The sequence below is a fragment of the Gossypium arboreum genome, chromosome 8, assembly GCF_025698485.1.
Source record: "Gossypium arboreum isolate Shixiya-1 chromosome 8, ASM2569848v2, whole genome shotgun sequence".
NCBI lineage: Eukaryota > Viridiplantae > Streptophyta > Magnoliopsida > Malvales > Malvaceae > Gossypium > Gossypium arboreum.
The window spans coordinates 73,430,603-73,449,395 of NC_069077.1; the positions used below are offsets into that span (position 1 = coordinate 73,430,603).

The 18,793-nt window shown below is 36.5% G+C and overlaps 1 pseudogene; it reads left to right on the plus strand.

Annotated features, from left to right (window-relative positions):
- The window catches only part of LOC128296617 (uncharacterized), a 44,918-nt pseudogene extending 27,474 nt beyond the window's left edge, over positions 1 to 17,444 (plus strand).
- Positions 17,445 to 18,793: the final 1,349 nt, after the last annotated feature.

The window sequence follows — 18,793 nt, forward strand, 5'->3', positions numbered from 1 at the left end:
GAAAAAGAAGAAAAAGAAAAGAAAATCGAGAAAATGAGTGTTTTTGCAAAAGCTAGTGACGTGAGAAAAGCTTTGATGATGAGACAACCTGTTCTTGTACTTCTGTACAAGGAAACTTTGATTACTACTAACGATTTGCCCGACACCCTTCCCTCTCCTGTTCTTTCTTTGTTGCAAGATTTCAAAGACATTTTCCTGGAAGAAGTCCCAAGTGGTCTCCCACCACTTCGTGGGATCGAACATCAAATAGACTTTATGCTGGGAGCTGTAATTCCAAACCGACCTGCCTACCGATCCAATCCAGAGGAAACTAAAGAATTACAATGGCAAATCCAAGAGTTGATGGAAAAAGGCAACATACGCGAGAGCCTTAGCCCCTGCGCTGTTCCTGTTCTGTTGGTGCCGAAGAAAGACGGGACATGGCGGATGTGCGTTGATTGCCGAGCAGTCAATAAAATTACAATCAAATATCGTCATCCCATTCCTCACTTAGCTGACATGTTAGACGAACTTAGTGGAGCCACGGTTTTCTCAAAAATTGACTTGAAACGGTGTTCAAGACCAAATATGGGTTATACGAGTGGTTGGTTATGCCTTTTGGTCTTACCAACGCGCCTAGCACTTTATGAGGTTAATGAATTACATATTAAGGTCCTTTATCAGTAAGTTTTATGTTGTATATTTTGACGATATATTGATCTATATAGCAAATCCATTGACGAGCATGTAAGACATCTGAAATCTGTTTTAGAATTTTTGCGAAAAGAGACATTATATGCTAACCTAAAAAAACGTTCATTTTGTTCTGATAAAGTTGTCTTTCTAGGTTTCATGGTTAGCGCGAATGGTCTCGAGGTAGATCAAGAGAAAAGATTAAGGCCATTCAAGATTGGCCAAGACCTACGAGTGTCACTCAAGTTAGGAGTTTTCATGGACTTGCGAATTTTTACCGACGCTTCGTACCAAACTTAGCACTATCGCTGCTCCTCTTACAAGCGTCATCAAAAAGAATTCCTCTTTCCATTGGAGTGATGAACAAGAAACTTCATGATGTGATCCGGCTCGGGATGATGAGTCGAATTCACTTAGTTGCCCGATCGTCGTTCGAGAGACTCGTTCGTGCTTCGGGTTTTAGAACTAGAAGTGAATGAAAAGATACGGGTAAGCGGAAGCTTTCAAAGTAGGGTGAATTTAGTAATAGGTTCTATTTAGTAGCAAAGATGGATGATGGTTAAATGGCTCAGTTTGGAATAACAAGAAAATAATTCGAATGATGGGAATGGAAAACGAACTTAACGTTAGGAATGATTCAACACTAAGAAGTGTCACCCCGATTCCTATATTGTTAAGGTGAAAAGATGGATAGATGGATAGGTGAACGACACACCAAGATTGGGGATAAGTTCAAACAAGACGATTGACGCCACTAGCACAAGCCAGATAAGTCTTTCGAAACTTGTACGAGATATGAGAGGAAGCAACCTCACAAGAACAAATGTTCATTAACAATTTTGGCAAAAAGTCCCTTTACAATGAAATGTGCAAACTATTTATAGGCTAACAAGTAGTAGCTGAATGGACAAACTAATAGCTTTAAAGACTAAATAAATTCAGCTATGAATGCACTAGAATAATCTAGAACAAGTCTTTAATTAGCTAGGACTAAATTTGGCTGATGGGAACTCCATTGGACAGCTTCATGTGTAAGCAAAGCATCTTGGATGAATGTGATGTCTTGGGAACTCAATAGCTTGCCTAAATTCGGCCATAGGATGAATGAATCATTCAAAAAGTGTCTCTTGGCCGAATAGACACCTAGGAAACTCAATTGGACAGCAAACAATTCATGTATTTCACCCACATACATTCGGCCATGCATGAACTAGAAGGGAGCTTGAATCTGGCCATACATGAACATGCAATAAATGCCTTCATTCATGCATGTGTGCCGTCCAAAGTGAATGTATCTTCTTAATCCATATGCATGTAATTAACCTCCCATGTATATGAACTTAATTCCTCAAGCATTGAACCAGGCTGCATGAATCTTCCCATTCATTGAACTTTCCTGTTCATGCATCTCTTTATGAATGTACCTTCCACATTCACTAACCTACATGAATTAACACACAATTAATTAAAATATAACTATTCATAAAAATCATAATAATTAATAATTAAACAATTTAATGAAATTAACTAAATTCAAACATAATAATTATAAGTCAACTTATGAAGTAAATTCGCTAGCTCAAAAATAGTCAAAACACTTAATGAGCTGAAATTGAGCTAGGGGTTTCGGCATGAGCTGTAGCAAACTTAATTATAAACTAAATTAAGACTTAGTTTATTGAAAGGAAGAAAGAAGGAGTGAAAGTAAGCTCGGTTGAGTGAAACGAATGAAACGAGCTCAAATGAGCTGAGTTGAGCTGGACAGAGCTCGAGGAGCTGGAAATGAGCTAGGATCAGTGATGTGATCCGGCCAGGGTAGAGGAGTCGAATTCACGTAGTTGCCCGATCGTAGTTCGAGAGAGTCGTTCGTGTCTCAGATTTTAGTAATAAAAGTAAAATAATGGATTAGAATAAGCGGAAGGTTTCAAGAAGGGTAAGTTTAGTAATAGGTTCGGTTATGTGTAGCAAAAATGGGTGATGGATAAATGGGTTGGTTTGGTTTAACAAGAAAATAATTCGAAGGATGGGAATGGAAAACGAACTCAACGTCAGGAATGATTCAACACTAAGAAGTGTCACCCCGATTCCTATATTGTTAAGGTGAAGTATGGATAGATGGATAGGTGAACGCCACACCAAAATTGGTGATAAGTTCAAACAAGACGATTGACGCCACTAGCACAAGCCAGATAAGTCTTTCGAAACTTGTACGAGATATGAGAGGAAGCAACCTCACAAGAACAAATGTTCATTAACAATTTTGGAAAAAGTCCTTTACAAATGAAAGAAAACAAATATTTATAGGCACATAGATGACCATTCAAATTCGGCATCTAGGTGTTCACACAATAATAAAACGTTCACACTAATGTATTAAAATAGTTCATAAATTGATGATTCATGCACTAGTGAATGGACACTTTCTTCCCCTTGGTTTGTGCATGAATGCTTAGTCATAAAGAAAGGCTTCAAGTGACTTGTATGTGCACCAAAAGGTTGCATTCATCTTCTTGGGACGTTCATGCACTTGTATGGAACATGTATCTTCATAATTAAACACTTTAATGGCATGTAAGTTCATAAATGGCAGCATGAACCTAGTAAATTCGTTCTCCCCTTTGTGCATGCACTTAATTCAATCAATGTGTTGAATTATTGAGTTAATTCCTTCACTTGGACGTTCTTGAACCCATCCATGCATGTGTAGTAGCCTATAGGTCAATTCAAAGTGTGAACATGTTCAAGGAGCTCTATGGTCAACATAGAATTAGTTAGCAGCTACTTCTTGGCCGAATAAGTGCCTTGGAAAGTTAGGAGACAGCCACCATACATGCACTTAAGCCATTCATGCATTCTATCATCCCATGCATTTGATCCATTCATGGACTAGCCTTGTCCATACATGCATTCGACACATGCATGAATTTGTAGAAACATTGCATCTAGCCGTACATGCACCAGCATTTAATACTTCTTCATTCATGAGTGTGGAATGCCCAAAAGAGATGTTTCTTCATCCATACATTGTACCATCCAAAGGAATGTACCTACATGAAATAAACAAGTCATTAAGACATCTCATGAACACTCATAATTCGGCATGATGTGAACACATTAATGTCATGCATTAATTCGGCTATGTGAACATAATCAATTTATATAATAACAATGATATATTAATAACAAATATTAATATAAGACAAGTTTAATGCTTAAATGAATATTTGCAAATTTTTATTTAATGTATTAAAGACAAAACCGAGTTTAAACTCAAATGAGCTAAGCTTTAGCTCGTGAGCTAAAGTTGAGCTGAGGCTAAACTCTTAAGCTGAAGTTGAGCTAAGGTTTAGCTCGTGAGCTGAATATGATGCGATCCCGGTCGCATCATGTTTCGGTACATCTCGACGACATCGAGATTGGCCTAAACTCGAGGGGCCCAAATGCAAAATGAGACCTTTAAATTCATTTATGTTGTTGGAATAAAGACTTGATTTATCTTAGTTACTTTAGTCTTTAATTATGTCTTATTTATTAAATACATATTTTAATTATGACATGCATTATGTGTTCTGCATTTAATAAAGTCATACATTATGTGACTCCGATGTTAGTTTAAGTCAGCTTCATTAAATTAAGTCTTGCATTAAGTAACTCATTTGTTCATTTAGTTTGCATTTTAAACCATGCATTTAAGCATCTTAGTTTAATAAATGAGTTGCTGGACATTTATTCAACTCATCTTAGTTTAATTAATAAGTGTTTTGTTGAACTTTATTTAATAGTTGCTTCTTTAAATAATCTAGTTCCTAGGATAATTTATTGATGCATGAATTTAAGTTCATTTAATAATGCTTCTCTTAATTAAACTAGTTGTTGGAATAAATGATGCATAAGTGTTAGTTCATTTATTTAAGTTAGTTGTTAATTTGTTTTAAGCTTAATAAATGAATAAATGTGATGGTTACATGTGTTAATTGCAGGTGACTTTTTGGCTCCCATCTATTATTATTAAAGGTTGTTATGCATTCAATAAGGTGACTTTTCAAGAGATTTCAGTTACAAAAGAGAGGGTTGTTACAAAGAGGCTTTAAATATCATTAAGAAGTTGTTTCTATCAATTAAAGGAGAGCATTATTCTTCTTTAAATTAGGCAGCAACTTTGTTTCATCTTCCATAACCGTTTGCTTCATGAGTAATCACTACATGCATTCAATTCTCCATCAAAGAAGCTGGTGTCTTTTCGATTGCTCATGGAGACTTCAAAAGACTTTGAAAGAAACTTAATTGAAGAAGTAAATCACATTGAAGGCTGGAGTTACTTGGAATAGAATTTCTATAGTTGTGACTTTTCATTAGGCCTCATTATTAGCTTCATTAAAAGTGACCTTTCAGCTAGCTTTCCTTTTGACACTACAAATTCATGTAACCAGCCTTTTGAAGGAACACTTTTTTTTGGAATATTTTTGTTAATGATATTCTGCCAAATTTGTGAGGCAAACTTTTCTCTATTTTCGTTCAAAGATTTGTTGGCTACCTAGTGTTCTAGTTGTGTCATCCATTTTCTTTGTTGAAAACCGAACTTATCACTACTCGTAGTGTGGCGTTCAAACATACCAAGGTTCCTACTTTGCTAAGTAGCGGGTCGAGGTTCTCATATTCTCCATCTGACCACCTTCAAAACTTATAAACATTTGGGTCAATATTTTCTAATATTGGTTCGTGTTTGTTTTTTTAGATCATTTTCATTTTCATTCCATTCCATCTTTTCGTTTCATTATAACCAAACCTACAAAAACTTTATATCCATAAACCCATCTACATAAACCTCATATCCATAAACCCATCTTTGAATCCTTTTACATAGCTTCCGCCATTATTTACGTTAAAACATCCTTTTGAACAAATCTAACGCTACTTCTTCGTAGACGATCGGGCAAACTCACATACGACTCGACTCACCCCAAGGCAGATCGTATCATTTGGTATCAGAGCTACAAAAACGAGGAGTACGAGCATTCAAAATTACTCCAGGAATAGTCTATGACTCATCAAGTAAGTTTAAAAAAAAACGAAAAAAAATTCAAACAAAAATTCTGAAAAAAACAAAATCTGAAAATTTGAACATAGTTTTACTTCTTCTCCATTTTTCAATCCTGAAACCTTTACCCTCTCATCCACTTCCATCCTTGACCTTTTCGCCACACTATACCCGAATTATTCTCTTTCTTGTAAGCCTACCCAATTGTAAATCACATCATCCCTTGTTACCCATTTGAAACCGATCACCTAGACTAAGGTTAAGCCTTGGCGAATCTGCTTACGAAATCACGAGAAAGGTAAAGAGAGGTAAAAGGCACGAGTGTTGTGAGAGCATTAGAGTGTTGAAAAAGCCGATCTTGAGTGCAAACACGAGTGTGAGTGCCATTCAAATTTTATTGTGAGTGACTAGTGAGGTTTGTGGTAAGGTATTCATTTTCTGTTTTGTTTTATTCATTTTTCTTTTCATCTATTAATCATGTCTCGAGAAGAGTTTTCAGCCTTTGAATTTCAATATTTGTTGAAAGAGATGGAGTGCATGCTCGATCGAAAAATCAAGCCTGTCCAAGAAAAGCTAGACTATCGAGCAAGAGTTCAACGAAAGCAAATTGTTTCAAGTCAGAAAAAGGAGTCAAGAACATCACAGAGACACACATCTGATGACTACTCGAGAAGAGATTTCTATCGTGATACCTATTCGACAAGAAATTCGAGTAAAAAGAAAGAAAGCTTCGAGTCTAAGGTCTTTCGAGATAACGAACGAGGGAGCCCAAGTAACTCTTCGTATGCATCCACGAAGACTCATTCTCGAAGAATTGATCGTGAACTCTATCTAAATGATTTCACATCTTTCAAAAAAAATACTTATCATGCTGATTCACTTGTATTATCTTCAAGTTGTAAAGAAAAAATGAGAGAAAAAGAAATGAAAGAGAGGCAAGAGGCGAGTAAGAGAGAAAATGAGAGATTCTTGAAAGAGATTGAGAAAGTCATTGAAAAAGTCGTTGAAAAAGAAAAAGAACAAAAAGAGAGTGAAAGAAAAGAGAGGCAAAAGATGATCATGAGAGAAAACGAGTGGGTTCTAAAAGAAATCGAGAGAAGCAAAAAAGAAAAAGAGTGTGTGCAAGAAAGTAAAGTTGAAAAAGAGAGTGAGCAAAAAGAAAGCGTGGAAGAAACAATTGTTCTTGAAGAAAAAGAAATGAAAGAAAAAGTTGATAGAGGGCAAGAAAAAGAGAGTGTTGTTTCCACTAACCAATCTGTGAATTCTTCTCGTCTTACCTCTTCTTTTCAGGCTCCTAACAATCCGTGTGACGAACTTCAACTTCAATACTTTCCTGATGAGAGATGCTTTTGTATAATCAGAAAAGGAAAGGTTGAAGATAAAATCCAACCGCAAGTATTCAAAGGTAAGGAATCTTTAGAAATCGAGCCACGGCAAACAAGTTTGAAAGTTGTCGGTAAAATTTTTGATGGCTTAATTTTTAAAAGATCCCCTTATTTTGATTTAATTAACCCTTATTCTTTGTTTGTGGTTGATAAGTCCATTCTAAGAGGAAGTATGAGGTAGTGTTCTTTTGAGTTGTTTTGTGGTGTAAAACTTGTTGATGACATTCGATTAAATCGGCAAGCACATAATATCATCTTACATGGTAACTATTCTTCACGAAAGACATTTAAGTTGTTTGATTGTGGTGATTATGTGAATCAACTACTGCCTTGTGCAAAATCTTTAAATTTATGCCCATCATCTCGATGAATGTAAGGAGTTTGGATTATTTGTTTTGTATATGCACAAATTCTTTTGGATCAGCATGTTTGAAATCATGACACGCATGAAACCTTTGTTGCATTTTCTAGCAAGTGAACAAACTTATGTGTTTAAACCTAGAATTTGCTATTTTGGTTCAATATGTGAAAAATTCAAGCATTCCAAATTTGTGCGACCAATTTTTGTTTGATTGATGCTTGGCTTTTGACTAAGGGGGCAAAATTTAAAAATTATGAATACAATATAAAATCGTTCCTTGATCATTTTATTTGGCTATCCATAAATTTCTTGTATCATTTTAAAAGGTAAGGCCAACTCATATTTTTATCCCGGCATTGATTCAAAGATGTCCCTTAAAGTTGAACATCTACGATGTCACTAACCCCTTTACTTTTCGTGAAAGTGATACTTTGAGAAACGCGAGTTGTTCTTGTATTTCTCCTACATTTTAGGTTAGTTCAAGTAAAGAGCTACGACTTTAATATCTTTCCGAAGAGAGGAGGTTTACGTTGATTGAAAAAGGTACTGCTCAAACCGATCCACATTCATTCATTCATATGGGAAAACAAGGTGAGTTTTCTGAATCTTTTAAGATTCAACCACCCCCTTTGAATGTTGATGGAAACATTGTTGATGTTTTGGTTTCTGAAACGCATTCGTACCTTGATGAGGTTTATTGTTATTTTTTTATTAGTAATGGATGGTTTGAAAATGATGAGAACATTACTAACAATGGTTGTGTCGTTGATGTGCATTCTTTGATCTATAGAAAAACCACATGTTTAAACAAGGCTGTGCACATAAAACTTGTGATGTATGAGTGTTTTATTTATATGCATGCTCTATTACCAAATTTGGATATCCAACTTGCAAAGGTAAAACTTGTCAATTATTTTGAATTCGGCAATCGATCAAGTGCTCAAGTATGCACCAAGACTTCGAAAAGGAATTGTTCATTCTTGATTCATCATTTTATTACTCCTTGTCTTTATGATGATGATAATATTTTCTTGTGTCAAGCTGTGAATAAAATTTCAGAAAGTTCCTCCTGGTTTAACCTTCATTGTATCACTAACTTGTTTTATTCTTTTGTAAGTGACAATGTGAGGTGGTACCCTCTTAAAGAGGGAGGGCTAATTTGTGATCTTGAGAATTTTTTTTTGAGAAAATGGCCCGATTTGAGGACAAATCATCTTCAAGAAGGGGGGTATGATGCGATCCCGGTCGCATCATGTTTCGGTACATCTCGATGACATCGAGATTGGCCTAAACTCGAGGGGCCCAAATGCAAAATGAGACCTTTAAATTCATTTATGTTGTTGGAATAAAGACTTGATTTATCTTAGTTACTTTAGTCTTTAATTATGTCTTATTTATTAAATACATATTTTAATTATGACATGCATTATGTGTTCTGCATTTAATAAAGTCATACATTATGTGACTCCGATGTTAGTTTAAGTCAGCTTCATTAAATTAAGTCTTGCATTAAGTAATTCATTTGTTCATTTAGTTTGCATTTTAAACCATGCATTTAAGCATCTTAGTTTAATAAATGAGTTGCTGGACATTTATTCAACTCATCTTAGTTTAATTAATAAGTGTTTTTGTTGAACTTTATTTAATAGTTGCTTCTTTAAATAATCTAGTTCCTAGGATAATTTATTGATGCATGAATTTAAGTTCATTTAATAATGCTTCTCTTAATTAAACTAGTTGTTGGAATAAATGATACATAAGTGTTAGTTCATTTATTTAAGTTAGTTGTTAATTTGTTTTAAGCTTAATAAATGAATAAATGTGACGGTTACATGTGTTAATTGCAGGTGACTTTTTAGCTCCCATCTATTATTATTAAAGGCTGTTATGCATTCAATAAGGTGACTTTTCAAGAGATTTCAGTTACAAAAGAGAGGGTTGTTACAAAGAGGCTTTAAATATCATTAAGAAGTTGTTTCTATCAATTAAAGGAGAGCATTATTCTTCTTTAAATTAGGCAGCAACTTTGTTTCATCTTCCATAACCGTTTGCTTCATGAGTAATCACTACATGCATTCAATTCTCCATCAAAGAAGCTGGTGTCTTTTCGGTTGCTCATGGAGACTTCAAAAGACTTTGAAAGCAGCTTAATTGAAGAAGTAAATCACATTGAAGGCTGGAGTTACTTGGAATAGAATTTCTATAGTTGTGACTTTTCATTAGGCCTCATTATTAGCTTCATTAAAAGTGACCTTTCAGCTAGCTTTCCTTTTGACACTATAAATTCATGTAACCAGCCTTTTGAAGGAACACTTTTTTTTGGAATATTTTTGTTAATGATATTCTGCCAAATTTGTGAGGCAAACTTTTCTCTATTTTCGTTCAAAGATTTGTTGGCTACCTAGTGTTCTAGTTGTGTCATCCATTTTCTTTGTTGAAAACCGAACTTATCACTACTCGTAGTGTGGCGTTCAAACATACCAAGGTTCCTACTTTGCTAAGTAGCGGGTCGAGGTTCTCATATTCTCCATCTGACCACCTTGAAAACTTATAAACATTTGGGTCAATATTTTCTAATATTGGTTCGTGTTTGTTTTTTTAGATCATTTTCATTTTCATTCCATTCCATCTTTTCGTTTCATTATAACCAAACCTACAAAAACTTTATATCCATAAACCCATCTACATAAACTTCATATCCATAAACCCATCTTTGAATCCTTTTACATAGCTTCTGCCATTATTTACGTTAAAACATCCTTTTGAACAAATCGAACGCTACTTCTTCGTAGACGATCGGGCAAACTCACATACGACTCGACTCACCCCGAGGCGGATCGTATCAGAATATGAGCTAAGAGTGAGCTCGGTTTAGCTCAGGCAAGTTGGATCGAGCTCGAATAAGCTAGATTTGAGCTGGACGGAGCTCGTGGAGCTGGAAACGAGCTGGGATCAGCTTGCCAACATGTCGATGCTCGGCTTGACAGACTTGTTCGATGAAGCTCTCGGGGCGTGCTCGTATCATTCCCCCCTCTTTTAGGCGACTTGTCCTCAAGTCGAGCCGTTTGTCCATGGGAGAACTACGACTCATGCATGGTTTTCCTCGGTCAAATGGGATGGAAGATGTCACACAGACCTGAAAAATTCTTACCACAGCCAATAAAAAGAAACTCAAAGGAGTCGATTCAAATGTGTTTGATAGTTCATAAAAATTCATTCAATCGAACATATGCCAAAAATCTCAATTGGTCAAAGCAAGCATCGTAAATTTATCGAAGAGTTTCGTTAGACCAACGTTGCAAACATGAAGACTAAGTTGGATCAAGGGATAATTGGTTGTAAACGATGGCAGGCACTTAAACACATTATTCCTCATCCAAAACATTTCAATATGTTTATTCAAAATAACAATTCATGGGAATGTACACGCAAAAGTGTACCATGGCCAATTGGAAACTAAATCACTCTTTAAGCTTATTAACAACATGATTTGTGTAATCACTTTCCAACACAAACGGATCACTACTAGGCCAAAGACAACAATCAATCACAACAAGGTACAAACAATTTCCAAACATCAAACCATCAAAAAGATTTTCAACAACATTCGAATAGAGTAAAGGTATTGGAAAATTTTCATAAACTTTACCTTGTCGATCTTGAAGAGAAGAAAATTTAGGATCGGTTTTACCTTTTTCAAACAAGATAAATCTTCTCTCTTCGGACAGATAATGTAAAACAAACCTTTTACCTCGATCAACTTGGGTTGGTGACGAAGCACCATGACAGCTCGTGCTTTTTAAAGGGTTACATTCACAAAATGTAAAAGGTTAGTTTCAGAGAGGAGGTATGGACTGAAAAGAAAAAAATAAATCATCGTTGAAATTTGATTCAAGTCCCAAAGCATAAGTCGATCTTACCTTCTCAAAATGGAACAAAAATTTCAGATGTGGCCAGACAAGGTGATTAGTAAACGAATCAAAATTGAAACCCAAATCATTGAATTTCACCTTCTTATCAAAAGTTAAAACATCAAGCAAACATATTTTGATTGCAAATGATGCAAAGTGCTTAATGTTTCCATAAAATGAATTCATGTAGCAAATACCAGGCTTGAACACACGAACTTGTTTAGGAATTCCAACAAGCAACATATTAGAAAAAGATATAATCAACTCACCACACGAATTATATTTCACTAGTTTAAACACACATGTTGATTTGACAAAATCGAGCATACCAAAATGCAAAGGTTCATACTTCAAGAGTATTAATCGGGAATGCAAATCACTACATGGAAATTTTGCACAAAAACTCAAAGATTGTTCATGAAGAACACAATTGCACATATCATGTGAAGATCTTTTAACATGGATGCCAAACAAAGAATTTTTAACGAACATGCAACTTTTCAAACAGGCAGATTTATCACAAATCAATTGAGCAGGCATATTTAAACATAAAGATTTAACACATCAGTTCAAAAAGTTTGCAGGATCAAACACATCAGAATTTTTACGTGACAGACTTTGATCAAACATGTTCAAAATTCGCTTAGAGAAAACTAATCCAATGTTGTCAACAAATTTGCCAATGTAGTAATCGTCATAAGAAAAGCTGTATATGGCACCTTTTAAAACAAATTCATTAACAACAGTAAGTGAACAAAAATTATCCAATCAAGTGACTTTGATTCGATAAACAAAGAATCCTTACCTTCCTTACCTTCGATCGCAAGTGGGTGGTAGTCATTCGCGAACTTACCTTTTTCAAACAACCTAAAACACCTCTCATTTGGAAGGTAATGTAGATGGAATTGGTCGCACAAACTTCTAGGAACCTGAAAAGTTAATTCACAAGAAGATCGAATAGGTGGGTTAGTAAAATAATCCTCACTTGTTTTCTCACTCGATTCTTTTGTTTCAATTTCTTTTTCCACTTTTTTTTCTTGTTCACATTCTTTTTCTCTCTCAAACTCTTTTTCATTCTCATTTTCTTTTTCTTTTTCTTTTTGTTTTTCAAAGGATTTTTCAAAGGCTTTTTCAAGTTCCCTCAAGATTCGCTCATTTTCTCTCTTACTTGCCTCTTGCCTCTCTTTTCTTTTTATTTCATTTTCTTTTTCTTCTTTTGCTTTTTCTTTTCTTTTCTTTGTTTTCTGTTTACAAGAATGTACAAAAGAACAATGAGAATACAAATCTTGTTCGAAAGATGAAGAACTATTTGCATATGATTCATAATCAAAACTTCGTGAAGAATACTCCGAGTAAGATTTCTTTGAAGATCTAGTAGGAGTATGTCTTTCTCTTCGAACGCCATCTTGGAATGAATCAAAATCATAATCGACTTCTCGTCTTCTCAAATTTCTTGATGAAAAGGACTTTCGATCGAAGTCACTTCTCGAATTCGCTGATGAATATGAGTCATAGTATGAATCTCTTTGTCTCAAAGTAGATGGCAAAAAGAAATCACGATAGGAACTTTTTCTTAGGTAGTAGTCGGGGGTATATCTCCGTGGGGTTCTTGTCTCCATTTTTCGACTCGAAGAAACTCTATCACTTTGATCTTGTTTTTCCAAATGATTTAATCTCTCGTGTATGTTCTTAGTGTTGGACTCCATCATTTTTCACATTTCTTGTACCAAGTATTGGTATTCCGAGGTGAACTCTTCGCGTGACATGATTTTTGTTGCTGAAAAGAAAATGTTAGATCACAAAACAAAATAAAAAAAAATCAAGTATCTCACCACAAATCTCACTATTTCACTCGCAAAGAAATATTGATGAACACTCCACTCGTGTTTGCATTCGTTTTTAGGCTTTTTCAATCTCTCAAATGTTCTCACACACTCTAGCCTTTTACCACTCAAGCTTACTCTCGTAACCTCGTATTTTGTTTCTCTTGACTCGTCTTGGTGCTTTGGGGTCGGCTTCAAAATCGGTTACAAGGGATAAGATGTATAGGTTATGGGTAAGCTAAAAGAAAATTTTTCTTTGGTGTAGTGTGGCATTTTGGAAATGGGGTGCAAAGTTGATGAAAAGAACACTTTGTCGATCGGGTCAAAATATAAACAAAAGAAGAACTTGATCACTTCACTTTTTTTTTATAATTTCATTTTTTTTGTCTCTTTTTTTTAATACTTCACAATATCACTATTACAAGAGAGAGAACGAAAATTTACAACTTGAATTTTTTTTTTAATTCGAATTTTTTTTTCACAACGAACCTAGTTTGATCTTGATACGAACGTCGGCGCCTCTCGATTTACAAGCTCTGATACCAAATGATGTGATCCGGCCAGGGTAGATGAGTCGAATTCACGTAGTTGCCGATCGTAGTTTGAGAGAGTCGTTTGTGTCTCGGATTTTAGTAATAAAAGTAAAATAATGGATTAGCATAAGCGGAAGGTTTCAAGAAGGGTAAGTTTAGTAATAGGTTCGGTTATGTGTAGCAAAGATGGGTGATGGATAAATGGGTCGATTTGGTATAACAAGAAAATAATTCGTAGGATGGGAATGGAAAACGAACTCAACGTCAGGAATGATTCAACACTAAGAAGTGTCACCCCGATTCCTATATTGTTAAGGTGAAGTATGGATAGATGGATAGGTGAACGCCACACCAAAATTGGTGATAAGTTCAAACAAGACGATTGACGCCACTAGCACAAGCCAGATAAGTCTTTCGAAACTTGTACGAGATATGAGAGGAAGCAACCTCACAAGAACAAATGTTCATTAACAATTTTGGCAAAAGTCCTTTACAAATGAAAGAAAACAAATATTTATAGGCACATAGATGACCACTCAAATTCGGCATCTAGGTGTTCACACAATAATAAAAACGTTCACACTAATGTATTAAAATAGTTCATAAATTTGACAGATTCATGCACTAGCTGAATGGACACTTTCTTCCCCCTTGGTTTGTGCATGAATGCTTAGTCATAAAGAAAGGCTTCAAGTGACTTGTATGTGCACCAAAAGGTTGCATTCATCTTCTTGGGACGTTCATGCACTTGTATGGAACATGTATCTTCATAATTAAACACTTTAATGGCATGTAAGTTCATAAATGGCAGCATGAACCTAGTAAATTCGTTCTCCCCTTTGTGCTTGCACTTAATTCAATCAATGTGTTGAATTATTGAGTTAATTCCTTCACTTGGATGTTCTTGAACCCATCCATGCATGTGTAGTAGCCTATAGGTCAATTCAAAGTGTGAACATGTTCAAGGAGCTCTATGGTCAACATAGAATTAGTTAGCAGCTACTTCTTGGCTGAATAAGTGCCTTGGAAAGTTAGGAGACAACCACCATACATGCACTTAAGCCATTCATGCATTCTATCATCCCATGCATTTGATCCATTCATGGACTAGCCTTTAATGTCCATACATGCATTCGACACATGCATGAATTTGTAGAAACATTGCATCTAGCCGTACATGCACCAGCATTTAATACTTCTTCATTCATGAGTGTGGAATGCCCAAAAGAGATGTTTCTTCATCCATACATTGGACCGTCCAAAGGAATGTCCCTACATGAAATAAACAAGTCATTAAGACATCTCATGAACACTCATAAATTCGGCATGATGTGAACACATTAATGTCATGCATTAATTCGGCTATGTGAACATAATCAATTTATATAATGACAATGACATATTAATAACAAATATTAATATAAGACAAGTTTAATGCTTAAATGAATATGTGCAATTTTTTATTTAATGTATTAAAGACAAAAAACCGAGTTTAAACTAAAATGAGCTAAGCTTTAGCTCGTGAGCTAAAGTTGAGCTGAGGCTAAACTCCTAAGCTGAAGTTGAGCTAAGGTTTAGCTCGTGAGCTGAATATGAGCTAGGAGTGAGCTCGGTTTAGCTCAGGCAAGTTGGATCGAGCTCGAAAAAACTGGATTTGAGCTGGACGGAGCTCTTGGAGCTGGAAATGAGCTGGGATCAGCTTGCCAACATGTCAATGCTCGGCTTGACAGACTTGTTTGATGAAGCTCGCGGGGCGTGCTCATATCAATCAGCTTGCCAACAATGCACGGGTCCTTTGGATAGTTGCCTCAAGCTGATTTTGTGAGCATTGGCCCTTGTTTCGAACCAAGGTTTTGCATTAGAAGCTAAAATAGCTTCTAAGAAATGTTTAGCATGAGCTTGAGTTATAGGTCCTTTAGGCAGCTCGTTTAGATCTTGGTTTGCATTCGAAGATGCCCCGGGCGTGCTCACATCACTTCATTTAATAAAATTAAAGATTGCTTAACTAACGCTCCTTTACTTGTTCTTCCAGATTTTGCGAAGACTTTCGAGATCGAATATGATGCCTCAGGTGTGGGAATTGGCGCTGTTTTGACACAAGAGGGCCGACCTGTGGCTTACTTTAGCGAGAAACTCAGCGGAGCCGTACTCAACTATCCGGTGTACGACAAAGAGATGTACACACTCATACGGGCACTTGAGACTTGGCAACATTATTTGTGGCCAAAGGAGTTCATCATACATTCCAATCATGAATCCTTGAAGCATATCAAAGGCCAACATAAATTGAACCACCGCCACGCAAAGTGGGTTGAATATCTCGAGTCGTTTCCATATGTCATCAAGCATAAGAAAGGTAAAGATAATATAGTGGCTGATGCGTTCTCTAGAAGGTATACCTTGTTATCATATTTGGATTCCAAAATTCTAGGTTTTGCTTTATTGAAAGATACTTATGATAATGACTCTGATTTTGGTGAGATCTACGTTACTTGCAAAAACGGTGTTTTTGACACTTTTTATAGGTACGAGGGCTTCCGTTTCAAGGAAGGTAAATTATGCATTCCCTGTGGATCTGTTCGAGACTTACCAGTGCACGAGGCACATAGTGGAGGGCTTATGGGCCATTTTGGAGTCAATAAGACGCTTGCCACTCTCCAAGAACACTTCTATTGGCCACGGATGCGAAAGGACGTGGAGCGGGTCTGTGAGAGGTATAGCATGTAAGCAAGCTAAATCGAAGGTTCAACCCCATGGCTTATACACGCCACTGCCCATCCTTGAAGCGCTGTGGGTCGACATTTCTATGGACTTTGTTCTTGGACTACTGCGCACAAAAATGGGGAAGGACTTTATCTTTGTAGTTGTTGATAGATTCTCAAAAATGTCTCATTTTATTGCCTGTACTAAGACTGACAATGCTGTTCATGTTGCAAACTTGTTTTTTAGGGACATAGTAAGACTCCATGGCATCCCTTGCACCATTATGTCGGATCAAGATGCTAAATTTTTAAGTCACTTTTGGAGATCCTTGTGGGGGAAATTATGAACCAAACTTCTATTTTCGACTACCTGCCATCCCCAAACTAATGGCCAAACGGAGGTCATCAACCGAGTCTTATCCACTTTACTCCGGGCCATCGTGCGTAAAAATTTGAAGTCGTGGGAGGATTTTCTTCCACATATTGAGTTTGCGTATAATCGTTCCGTCCATTCCGCGACAAAATTTTCACCTTTTGAGATTGTATATGGATTTAACCCTTTGACACCTTTAGAGTTATTGCCTTTGCCTATTGATCAGTTTGTTCATGCAGATGCTAAGAAAAAGGTAGATTTTGTCAAAGATTTACACCAAAAGGTGAGAGCAAATATCGAGGCTAGGACTGAGTCCTATGTGCGAAATGCGAACAAAGGCCTAAAACGGATGGTCTTTGAACCCGGAGATTGGGTTTGGGTTCACTTGCGCAAGGAACGCTTTCCGGTCCAACGTAAATCTAAGCTACTACCTTGCGGAGACGGACCTTTTCAAATTCTTGAACGAATAAACGACAATTCTTATAAAGTTGATCTGCCAGGTGACTATAATGTTAGCGCTACTTTCAATGTTTCAGATTTATCCCCTTTTGATGTAGATTCTGACTTGAGGACAAGTCATTTTGAAGAGGGGGGAATGATGCGAGCGCGCCCAACGGTTCAGCTAGTTCAAGTAAAGATCATCTGACGCTACCACAAGGCCCTATCACTCGAGCTCGAGCTAAGGCTTTCAAAGATTCTATTTCAGCTCTTGTAGCTCGAATTTGGGATGAAACTCAGCCCAGCCACAGTGAGGAAGCTTATATTAACTCTTCCAGTTCACCTTGCAACTTGCTACTAGTTCAGATTCAGCTCATGTCCAGCTCCCCAGCTCGAGTCCAGCTTATGAGTCTGAACCTAGCTCGAATTTAGCTCACGAGCTTACCCCCAGCTCATCACTAGCTCATGCACCTATATCTCGTTTCAGCTCAATTTAAAGTGTCTGATATGATCACGCCTTCCCATAAGTCAAGTCCTGATACGAGCACGCCCCGCGAACTTTATTGAGCAAGTCTGTCAAGCCGAGCAATGACATGTTGGCAAGCTGATCCCAGCTCGTTTCCAACTCCACGAGCTCCGTCCAGCTCAAATCCAGCTTATTCGAGCTCAATCCATCTTGTCTGAGCTAAACCGAGCTCAGTCCTAGCTCACTTTCAACTCACGAGCTAAACCTTAGCTCAACTTCAGCTTAGGAGTTTAATCTCAGCTCAACTTTGGCTCACAAGCTAAAGCTTAGCTCATTTTAGTTTAAACTCGGTTTTGTCTTTAATGAATTAAATAAAAATTTGCACATATTTATTTAAGCATTAAACTTGTCTTATATTAATATTTTTTATTAATATGTCATAGTCATTACATAAATTGATTATGTTCACATAGCTGAATTAATGCATGACATTAATGTGTTCACATCATGCCGAATTTATGAGTGTTCATGAGATATCTTAATGACTTGTTTATTTCATGTAGGTACTTCCCTTTAAACGGTACAATGTATGGATGAAGAAACATCTCTTTTGGGCATTCCACACTCATGAATGAAGAAGTATTAAATGCTGGTGCATGTACAGCTAGATGCAAGGTTTCTACAAATTCATGCATGTGTCGAATGCATGCATGGACATTAAAGGCTAGTCCATGAATGGATCAAATGCATGGGATGATAGAATGCATGAATGGCTTAAGTGCATGTATGGTGGCTGTCTCCTAACTTTCCAAGGCACTTATTCGGCCAAGAAGAAGCTGTTCACACTTTGAATTGACCTATAAGCTACTACACATACATGGATGGGTTCAAGAACGTCCAAAGGAAGGAATTAACTCAATAATTCAACACATTGATTGAATTAAGTGTATGCACAAAGGGGAGAACGAATTTACTAGGTTCATGCTGCCATTTATGAACCTACATGCTATTAAAGAGTTTAATTATGAGGATACATGTTCCATACAAGTGCATGAACGTCCCAAGAAGATGAATGCAACCTTTGGTGCACA